This window comes from Eptesicus fuscus, chromosome 15, assembly GCF_027574615.1.
Source record: "Eptesicus fuscus isolate TK198812 chromosome 15, DD_ASM_mEF_20220401, whole genome shotgun sequence".
Classification (NCBI taxonomy): Eukaryota; Metazoa; Chordata; class Mammalia; order Chiroptera; family Vespertilionidae; genus Eptesicus; species Eptesicus fuscus.
In genome coordinates this window covers 13,386,199-13,397,640 of record NC_072487.1, presented here as the reverse complement: position 1 = coordinate 13,397,640, position 11,442 = coordinate 13,386,199, and the positions used below count along the sequence as shown (strand labels likewise).

The 11,442-nt window shown below is 38.8% G+C and overlaps 1 non-coding gene across 1 annotated transcript; it reads left to right on the top strand.

Annotated features, from left to right (window-relative positions):
• The first annotated feature begins 232 nt into the window (after positions 1 to 232).
• Positions 233 to 368, top strand: LOC114227274 (small nucleolar RNA SNORA43). The gene has a single exon (XR_003613325.1). It is a non-coding gene; the product is annotated as a small nucleolar RNA SNORA43 (small nucleolar RNA).
• The last annotated feature ends 11,074 nt before the right edge of the window (positions 369 to 11,442 follow it).

The following is an 11,442-nucleotide window of genomic DNA, read 5'->3' as shown; positions in this document are numbered from 1 at the left end:
CACAACTAGATTATGAGGATTTCATGGCAACAAACAATTTTTCCATTTCTTTCTGGCTCTAAAGCCACTAAAGCATGGGGAAGGAGCATTGCAGTATGTACTCAGGAAAGTTTTGTTGAATAATTAAGCAGACCTCTTTGAATAGAAACAGGTTGCACTGAAAACAAAAATAGGGAGAAGAGTGAATGGAGGTAGTAAAAAAATAAGTTAAAAACACTATCCCGCTGCCCTGCGGGTGCTGGACCTGCCGGCACCACAGACGCGGCTGCCGTGCTGCACCTGTGACGCCAGGGCACAGAGAAAGTGGCTGTTTCTACGCTCAGTGCTCAGAACAGTGGGCACTAAGAATGGTTTGTAGCCTGACAGGCCCGGCACGCCCGGCTGGCGTTTGGGGTCCGTGTGTGCGGCTGTGGGACCTGTGGCCAGGCTTACACTTGGGGACCGCGGGCGGGACCCTCAGCTCTGCTCTTCCTTTCCCTCTGGACAAGGCTGTTGGGTGGGTGGGTGCTGATGCACGTGGCAAAGGCAGTGGGGCCGACCGGCAAGGGGCTCCTGCCTGGAGGTTCATGGGGCTGGGCGGCTGGGCACTCCCTGGCCCCGGGTGGGCGGTCAGAGCCACCTGGCACATGAGCGCCCACTAGAGACCGAGACCAGCAGAGCACTGTACGGAGCGGAAGGGGCGGGTGGGGGTGCAGAGGTCCACTCCCAGCATCAGGCCCCACGTGGATCCCCTCAGTGGGCCGATGGGAACTGTCACAGCCAGAGCACCAGGGAGGGAGGCTGTGGGTAACATGCTGGGGCGGCCCGTGTAACCCACTGTCCTTGTCCCTTTGCATAAAATAAAAGAAAAAGAAAAAAAAAACAAGAAAAAAAAAAAACACTATCCCACTCCCTGAGGGGACGCACAGCTACCTTTGGAGACACTAAAACCCATATGAAAAATAACAAGAACACACTCATCGGACACATAAACTAGGTGCAGTCCTATGGCCCACTGTGCACGGGTGCCTCTGCAGGAAGTCCTGGAGGGCTGAGGCTTTGCTGTGATGAACCAGGGTCACACGGCTTTAGAAGGACATGGCTGAAGACATGAGGGGGCAACCAGAGTGTGATGCTGTTGGCTACCACCCAGGAGTTCTTGATGCATCTCAAAAAAATTCCTTATTTATTTATGTATTCATTTATTTACTGTTTTATTGAAGTACAGCTGGTATACCAAAAAACCTGCACGTAATTATTATATAAAATTTGGTGAGTCTAGACATATGTACACACTCATGTTACCTTCACCACAATCAAGGAAATATATTCATCACCTCCAAAGTTTCCTGGGGTAACCTTTGCAGTGTGTTTTGGTGTGTGTGTACGTGTGTGTGTGTGTGTGTGTGCGCGCGCGCACGTGCGCACGCATCCATGGTTGTATGCATGTGTCTGTGTTAAGAATACTTAACATGATATCTACCCTTTTTAAATATTTTAAGTGTACAATACCTTCTTGTTAATGATAGGCACAATATTGTAAAGCAGAGATCTCTAAACCTACTCATCGCATGTAACCGTAACTTTATATCTATGAAATCTCGTTAAGAGAAGAATCAGTTGCACACTGTGAACTGCCCAGAGGAAGGCTGTGTTGTGCAGCAGCACAGGAATGTTGAAGGAAAGCCAGTAACACTTTCCCAGTGATTACTCCAATCAGCTTGGAAATGCAGAAAATGTGGATGGAGGCGCACATGGCTCCATATTCCTATCTCCCACAGAAAGTCCCCTGGCCTGCTTTGTTTTTCATCAGCATACATCTGACCACCTTACATAGTACCCACTTATTTGCTTATTTATTATATTAGTTCTCCCATTGGTATATAAAGAATAGCTATTTATTTTGTTTTACAGTTTATGGAATGGAGCTGGGCGCTTAGTAAATGAGCATACATATTTGTTGAATAAATATAGTATTACTGGATAACTGAATTAAATAAATTATTAGTTCAAGATACATTTCAATACATTTATGTTTTACTTTGTAGTATACCCCCCTTACCCACCACTGAATAGATATAACCTCAACTTCAGATGATACTCAAAAGAAAAATTATAGTTCTTCCTCAAGGTAATTTGGATGATTAAATAACATAATATAGTGCTTGCAACTGAAAAGTAGGTTAGTAAATTTTGTTTATTTTTACTACCAGGAACACATATGCACACATATATACATACTAGAGACCTGATGCATGAAATTTGTGCAAGGGGCTTGGCCCTTGCAGCCCCGGCTTCATCCAGAAGGTCATTCGACTGTCCGGTCTAATTAGCATATTATGTTTTTATTATTATAGATACACATCCTTAATGGAAAATACCTCCCTATCTATATCCAATGAGGAACAACTAGTTTGTCTTAGGTATGTGTTGTGTGTCATTATGGCCTAGAAATGTAGCTCTAGATAAGTATTCAAAAGATGTGTCCAACCAATGAACACAGATAGTAGGGGGGTGAGGGCATGTGCTGGGGGGTGAGAGCAGCTGGGGAGAGGTCAATGGGGGGGTGAGAAGACATATGTATATTTTAAACAATAAAGAATTTAAATTCTTAAGAAATGTGTCCTTAATAAATTAATGAATTCTGTAACAGACATTCACTAATAAGACCAATGGCATCTTTTATAGTTAATAGCAATGCCTATATCCTGAATAGTGCTAATATGAACTGAAAATGTGATAAATTTATTAGTATCATAAATAACAAGTCTTAAAATTAAACTATCGTTATTATCAATAAACTGTGTTATGTTGGAAATAAGATCATGAATGCCTTTCTGCTTTTATTTTTTTACTTGTTCTTATTCACAATGGTTATGAATAAAAAAGGACACATACATGTAATAAGCAAACATTTAGGAAGACTCCAATTTTTGTCTGTTTTATTTTTGAAACTTGATGCTGACTCATGTGTCTCATCTCATCTCTTCTCTACCTTAAAATAAATTATTTTGATTCCATCTGACAAGTTCCCTTCTAGTCCTTCCTATGTTCTTTTTTGTGGATCATTAGCCCAATGGCAGTGGCTCTATGGACACGAGATTTCATTGATTTTGAACATCATGAGAGGTAGCAAGATTTTCCTCTTTTTCTGCTGTACTTTAAAACTGTTTCCTAGCATGCAGGTGTGAACTTACATTTTAATGAAATGCTAAACATAATATAACGACAGAAATAGGGGGAACATGAAGAGTAAATCAAGGACATTCAACTCCACTTTTTCAACATCTGTCACACCATCCACATCCTCCAGTCATCTTTATATTCTTCCCCAATATCCATCTGACAGTATTTCATTTTTGCTTCCACTGACCCAAATGCTAAAAACTTTTTAACATTAAATATCCTTTTCTTCTCAGATTTCCTAGGCCTGCATATCCTCCCTGGAACACTTATTTCTGCTTTTGTAGCCTTTTTAAAATCTGAATCACAGGAAAGGGCACTAGGACTGAAGCCTGACAGGAGATCAAGACCTGCCTGGTCTCAAACTCAGGACTTTTGCCTACCCCATTTCCAATTTGTCAGAACGTAACTCAGGAAAAATACTTCCTCTGTAACCTCTTGCGCAAAAGTTACCAACACTCTCTTCTTTTATTTGTTTTTTATTTTTTTGCATGAAAAGTTTTATCCTAAGGAAAATATTAAGGAGGTCAAAGGTCAACTCCAAGTACAACTCATTGGAAATTTACACCTCCCTCTGTGACAATTCATCTAGACAAGCAGATGGAAGATTCTCCCACTCTGTTTCTGGTTCAAGAAGCTTCTCTTTAGAATAGCACTGTCCAGCAGAACTTCTGAAATGATGAATTGTTCTATCTGCACCTCCCACTATGGTAGCCACTGAGCCCTTCAAGGGGAGCTAGTGTGACTGAGGAACTGCTTTGTTAATTGCATGGAATTTAAATTAAATTAAATGTGGCTAGTGCTACTGCATTGCAGAGTGCAGGTTTAGAGTAACAACCTGTCTGCTTCCCACACCACCTGAGAAACCTTGTAGTCCCACCACCCTGCCCACACCCACACCGCTGTTGCCAATAGCAGCAATATCTCTTCTTATGTCTGTTTCGATAAGGAAGGCTCTTGTTTGTTTTAGAATTCTTTTTATCCCACACAGACCGTTTTCTACACATGGTTTTTTCTATTTTTTTGTTTTGGCTTTTTCCTATTACAGACTTTCTTCTAATCTGATACTTGGCTTTTTCTTCACATATAGGAGTGTGGAAGTTAATAACTAAATGGAAATCAGGGCTGTGGATACGCTTGTAGACGATGATCTTTATTGCATGTTGAAGTGGCTGAAATCGTGTTTGCTTGTTCACTTTTTGAAATTACAGAATCCCCACGTCAGTTCTTTCAGGTTGGTGGATGCCGTAGAAAACATGTTTCCCAGATCTCGCTGGAATGTGTACACCTAGCTATTGCTGTCCAGAGAGTTTACAGAGGAAAATAGCAAGGGGGTGGGGGGTGAAGGTCTCAACAATATAATTTAGTACTGATGCCCAGTGTTTTCAGTAGGGAACCCTGCTCTTCACTGTTCCTCGTGTTTTACAGTACAGAGATCCTTCAGTATCTATCCCCCACCAGAGAATAAGCCTCCTGTTTATTCTATCTGGAGGAAGAAAGGTAATTTTCTGGCTGTGGGATGTGAAGGAGGTTTGATGTTATACCTGCTTCTTAAGCAGACAGTCAACCATTCCTTACAATTTAAGCCTTGTGCGAGCTTATCGAGGGTCCCTTCACCTAAAATGGGTGGTTTCCCAGAAACCTCTTCTCATGAGTCTACTTTCAAGATATTTCTAAATTAGTTACTATTCATCCTCTCTGACTTTTTATGAGGTCGACCTGAAATAAGCTTGTGTTCAATGTACCATTTTTAAACATAAATATCTCAATCTGTTTTATTTATACTAGTAGGTAAGGATGGTGGGGGGATCTTATCCACCCTGTGTTTCTGGTGCATGGTGCACAGAACGTGGTGGGCATTCTAAAGTACTCTCTAAATTAATAGATACATCCATGAAGGCAGAGATCAATAAAAGCACAGATAGGTGGATGGACACATGAAAGAGAGCACCTTCATGGTTTTTCGTGTGGGCCATAGACTATGGAGGGGGAGCTGTCTTTTGAAGTAGCATGTCTTAGGAGTTGTCTCTCTGCTCTCCAGTCCACCGAATGTTTCCTGGTTTGAATTACAGGGCACAGACACCGACTAGGCCCTGAGTGATTATTTGCCCCGTCCAATGCTTTCTCCTCCCACCAGGGCTACACAGATGCTCTTATGGCAGCAGCCAGCCACTTTCCCCTCGGAATCTGGTTATGAATAACATTACAGAAAGTGAAGATCATTGCTCCTCCTCCTGAAAATTTGTGAAGCACTGTTGTTACAATAAGAGACAGTGCCTTGCAATGCAGATTTCATGGATTTTCTGTGAAGCGTTTGTAAGGTAACAGTGCACTTTTCAAAGATTTCTGCTCTACATCAAGAGTTTTTGATTGCATCTAACATACAATACTATAGTGGGAGAATTCATGAATATTTTACTTATAGAAAGGGAAAGCTAACCTGTAGAGATAATATTTTACTCTGTAAAGCTTTAGATTGTTTTTCTTCCCCCTGCCCAGATTCTTCTTTTCTTTTTTTAAACCCTACATTAAACAGCAACTTTGAAAGTTCCTCTTTCCCTTTAACTGTTTTCACATTCTCCGGCTGTGCTCCTATGATCTCATAAAATTAAGCTATCAGGAGAAAGTCATCACATCAGAAAGGGCTGGGAAGCATTGAAAGCACCAGGCATCTCCCTAGTAGAGCATGTCTTGGAAGCTTCCTCCGGGGAAAAAAGCAATAGGTGGAATTGCTGAGCTCCTTGGTCTGCTAAGCTGATGCCTGCCTTCCCACACTTGTCTTCTTTACACAGCATTTTTCTTTAACGGCAGCCCACAGCAGTTTGGGGAGAGAGGGGAGAGAAGCCATCATGCACACCAGTCAGATGCAAATATTCCATGGGGAAGATAAAAATAAAATATTGTACCTGAATGAATGGCCTTCTAAAACTTAAAATCTTGAGCTGCTTTATGAGCAGGTTTTCATTTCCCACCTTCCTCCCCACCCAATATTCTGATCTCCTTATAAATTTTAACTTCCAGGAGGCAGACTCTGCTTCAGATTGTTAACAGCTTGGACAGCAAAAAGACTGGGCCTTTTTATTTATTTATTTATTTTTTTGCACAAAGTTTTATCCTAACAAAAATGTGGAAGAGAAGGTCAGCTCCAAGTACAACTCACTGGAAATTTACACCCCTGTGACTATTCATCTAGACAAGCATATTTTCTTCTACTTAAGCCCCTTGTATTTCCGAGGCATAACAGACTATTGTTCCTTAAAGAAGATACACAGCAGACATATAGGACTTCTTTAGACAACTGGTCTCAAACTTTGGTGCATACCTGAATCACTTGCGAGATTCTATTTAAAATGGAGATCTGTAGGCCCTGTCCCACGTCTGCCAAATCAGAATGTCTGTGATGTTTTGAGAAATGCATGAAATCTAATTCCCCAAATGCAACAAGGGGTGAACAAGAAATATAGAAGTATTTTAGTTTGGTGATTTAAAACACTACATATAGCCCTGGCAGCTGTTGCTCAGTGGTTAGAATGTTGAACCAAGCACTGAAGAGTTGTGGGTTTGATTTCTGGTCAAGGGCATGCACCTGGGTTGCAGGTTTGATCCCAGGCCCCGAGTTGGGATAATGTGAGCATTCGGGAAGCAAGCAATGGGTGTGTCTTTCTCATATCAATATTTCTCTCTGTCTCTCTCCCTCCCTCTCTTAAAATAATTCATAAAAAAATATCCTCCGGTGAGTATTAATAAGAAAATAAATAAAAATAAAACACTACATTTGTCTGGCAAAATCACACAAATCTAAACTTCGATGAAATCTTCTCCAGACCCCATTACCTCTTCCTGCCCCTTTCTACCTAGTGTTTCTTTTGTTCCTTTTCTCCCTGTCCCAAATTTACATTTAATTTCAGCTTAGAAATGCTTTTCAGATTGTCTAACCACTATGCTGTACACCTACAACTAACACTGAATGCAAACTCTAACTGAAAAGAATAAAATAAAATGTCTTTTATTTGGTATCCCTCATACACATCAGAGTATGTGAAGTGAAGCTGACAGCCCACCAGCATTCACCAAGTACCTAACTATCGTTAAGAGGCCAGAGAAGCTGTACTTTAAAAGGAAACTGAAATATGAAATATGATCAAGGTTCTACTGGCCTACGTTCCCATTGAAAGATGATCATATTAAGATGTGGTACATATATAAAATAAATATTACTCAGCAAAAAAAGAAAAGTGAAATCTTGACATCTGTGACAATATGAATGGACTTAGAGGTAATTATGTTAAGTGAAATAAGTTAAAGACAAATACCATATGATTTCACTTATATGTGGAATCTAAAAAACAAAATGAATAAAATAAACTCATAGATACAGAGAACATTTTTATCGGGCTTCCAGATGGGAGTGGAGTTGGAGGGCTGTATAAAAAAGGGGGGAGGGATTAAGAAGTACAAAATGACAGTTACAAAACAGTCATGGGTATGTAAAGTACAGCATTGGGAATATAGTCAATAATATTGTAATAACTATGCATGGTGCCAGTGGGTACTACTAGTAGACTTACGGGGAGGATCACTTTGTAAGTTATATAAATGTCTAATCACTATGTTCTATAACTAAAACTAATATAATATTGTATGTCAATTCTAATTGACAAATTAAAATTTTTAAAGTTTCTCATGGATTTGGGTAGAACTCTAGAAGAAGTGTTGTTTTTTAGGGAATACAACAAAATGCTTTAGTGTCCCAGTAGAACTGATTTACTTCTATGAATGTATCTGGTAAATTATCTTAAATGGATTCCTCTCTGGATTTGCTTGAGTAGACCACTTTTTAACATAGACAGATGCCTGGGTTCTCCATTCTTTGCCTTTTTTTCTGGTAATTTATGAAGTATGCTCTTCCAATATCTACAGAAGAGACCTCTCAACTAAGTTTCTATGAAGAGAATAACAACAACCCAATATATCAAGAGCTATGATCTTGGTAGGTGTTTATAATAGAAAATATTTTCAGATTCTGAAAATAATTGAGGAAATTTCTTTCCTTCTTTTCCCTTTTCTCCACTTCTTCCATCTCCCTCCCCCCTCTCTTTCTCTCTCTATCTCACATATTTTGGCTATAGTGAAGTACAACGTAATAACCCACAGTTATCCTCTCGTGTGAAATAGCTAGAAAAAGATCACCTGCCTCAGATGATTCTTGTGAGAAGCAAATGGGATAATACTTGAAAGGCACGTACCATATGACCTGGCACATTGTAGAGCTCAGTAAATATTCACTGTCCTAATGACACACAGCATGTAAAATGCATTTGTGTGTGTTTCCAGTAAGAGTTTCCAATAAGAAGTTGAGGTCAATCCCTTTGAGTCCCAATTTCAAATGGAAATTGCTGAGAGATAATACATGGCCATGCCAAAAATAATGAATACCCTCTAGTCAATAATTTCATATAAACAGTTTTATTTGTACCAGATTTTTTTCATTTAGGATATCATTAAAGTGCTTGTGCCATCTAAGGCCAACTGCAAAAAATAAATGTTTGATGAGTATTCCATCCACAAACAAATAATTGGTTAAGCAAGACAGACATGCTGAAGAGGACACATCTGCGTGGCCATTTGGAAGCTAAATGGTAAATAATGCTAAACTTAAAATACATAAAACCCCCAAGTACCTAACTTTCTCCTTTTGAGTAACTACTCTGATCGAAAACCCTAGGTGATAATCATGTATGTTTAGTGTTTCTAATCAAGTCAAAGGCACCTGTGTTTCTCTCATTCCTCAGAAATACCAGCTGTTAGCTATCCTCAATAAATGGGATATCACATTTGTGACAAGCCTATTAGGGGAAACTACAAATGCTAGTTTGAAATAGAGAATAATAGTAAGTTATCAAAATACTTTTTATTTAAAATATACCTCATTTAAGTGTATTATACGCATTCTCTTTTGGAAAAAAATTGGGTTCTAAGGAGGATAGCAGCATTAACAAGAGGATATATTAGAAGAAATTTCAGCTGCAAAGCACCACACTCTGCAATACATCTATTTCCAATGCAATCAATCTCCCAACCTGGTTCATTTCACGATGTCCCATCCAGTTGTATCCGAGAAAAACCTAGGAGTTATTCTTCATATCTTTCTTGCCTCATGATCTATATCCAAGTTCTGTCAGTTTCACCTCCTATACATTTGTCAAATCAATCCATCTCACTACCATTTCCACATCTACTACCCTAATGCAAGTCACTTTAAAAATATATATATATTTTATTGATTTCAGAGAGTAAGGGAGAGGGTGAGAGAGAATCATTGGTTGACTGCTTCCTGCATGCCCCCTAATGGGGATCAAGCCTGCAACCCTGGCATGTGTATTGACAGGGAATCGAACCATGACCTTCTGGTTCATACCTAGACGCTCAACCACTGAGCCACACTGGCCAGGCTGCAAGTCATTTTTTCTCTTACCTAATCTACTGCAATACCATCATAACTAGTTCATGTGTCCCTCTCTGGCTCTGCAACAATCCAATCTCCTACTGCAGTTCAAATGATCTTTTTGGATTGCAACCTGGATCATGTGACCTTTAAGCATGCCCTATTATGCTTAAGAAAAAAATGAAAATCCTCAACTTCCACAAGAGGCCTTGTAAGATCTTCCCCTGCTTATCTCTCCAAACTCCATCTGGCTTTTTTTTCCTCCTAGAATTCTGTACTGATTTCAACAAGAATGTATGCTTAAATTGTAAGGAGCAATAGTTCCTCTCCTCCATACTACCTTGAAATGAGCTAATTAAGGTACACATTTTGAACAAATATTCAACATAATATATTTGGCTCACCAGCTTGAAAAACAAGATTTGAGCATTTATAAACATTAGAAACATGCTGAACCAAAATTTCTTTCCCTCAATGGATAATCATAGCATAAGTATTCTATATCAGGTAAAATCTATACAATAAAGAGGTCCTATATGTATAACAGACCATATTTACCTAACTTTTTGTGATCAGATTAGTCAAATTCAAGTAAACAGAGGCTTTCAAAGTGCCTAATTTATTTTACAGAATGATAAAAGTGCTTTCTTCCAGATAATCTTTTTCAAACATTGCTAAGATATTTGAACCTTGGCAGTGAATTTGAGTGAACTGCTTCATTTCTCTGAGTCTTTTCCCTTTAGTAAAATGGGGTTAAAAACATCTGACACACAGGTGGTTGTAGGAATTTAATAAGATCATGTACATAAAAGCGTGGTATTTCCCCCCTTTTGTTGCTTTACTAATGTGACTTTGAAAATAGAAAAATGCACTTCAACTAGTTCCCGCTCAAAAATACAGAATATATTTATGCTGGAAAGGATGTAAAGATCATCAAGTTCAACATCCTCATTTTACAGATGAAAAATCTGAAGTCCCATGTGGTGCCCCAGGTCACAGAGATACTTAGTGAGAGCTGAGACCAAAAAGAATGTCCTCTGAGACTCTCTTAAAGCCATTTGTATTTTATCAGACTGATTTGGGTAGATTTATTTTTTTTCTCTCGTCCCCTCCGTTTTCTTATTTCAATTTAAAACTAATGACCATAATTGTATATCTAAATTTAGGCTACATTAATTTCATAATTTTCAGAAAGGAATCCTAAATACAAATAGATTATGCCAAAGAGTTCAGACTTTGAAAGAAAAAGATTTAAGCTTGATTCCTAAATCTATTTGTTGGCTGAATAACCTTGGGCAAGCCATTTAATTTCTCTGAGCCTCCATAACCTCATTTGTTAAATGAGAAATGTAACACCTATTGCAAATAATTACCATGATGATTATATAGGAGATAAATTCTGAATGCAAAGAGCCAAAGTAAAATAGTGCTGAGAACCTGGTAAGCCCATAAAAAGTTAACTTCTTTTCTGCCAGAATCTGCAGAACTGAACCTCAAAATAAGTGGCAGCATTCTTAAGGAGTCACACTGAAACGCCTAACTCAAGGTGTAAGGAATGATAATGGAGATTTTTGCTATTGTGATTGCTAACAGAATTCAGAATACCAGTTTAAGTTTGTTTTCAAAGTTAAATAGAAATTCAGGCAGCTTTAAAGTGTCTTTGAAATAAACTGCCTTTCTTCTATACCTTTTTTTGTTGAGAAATCACATATAAATTCTTTTTTGATAACGAGAAAAGAGAACTATCGGCAGGAAATTTTTACCTATGATTGATGATTCCAGTCAGCTTAAAAGAGAAAGTATCTCAGATGTAAAAATTCTGACACATCACTTTC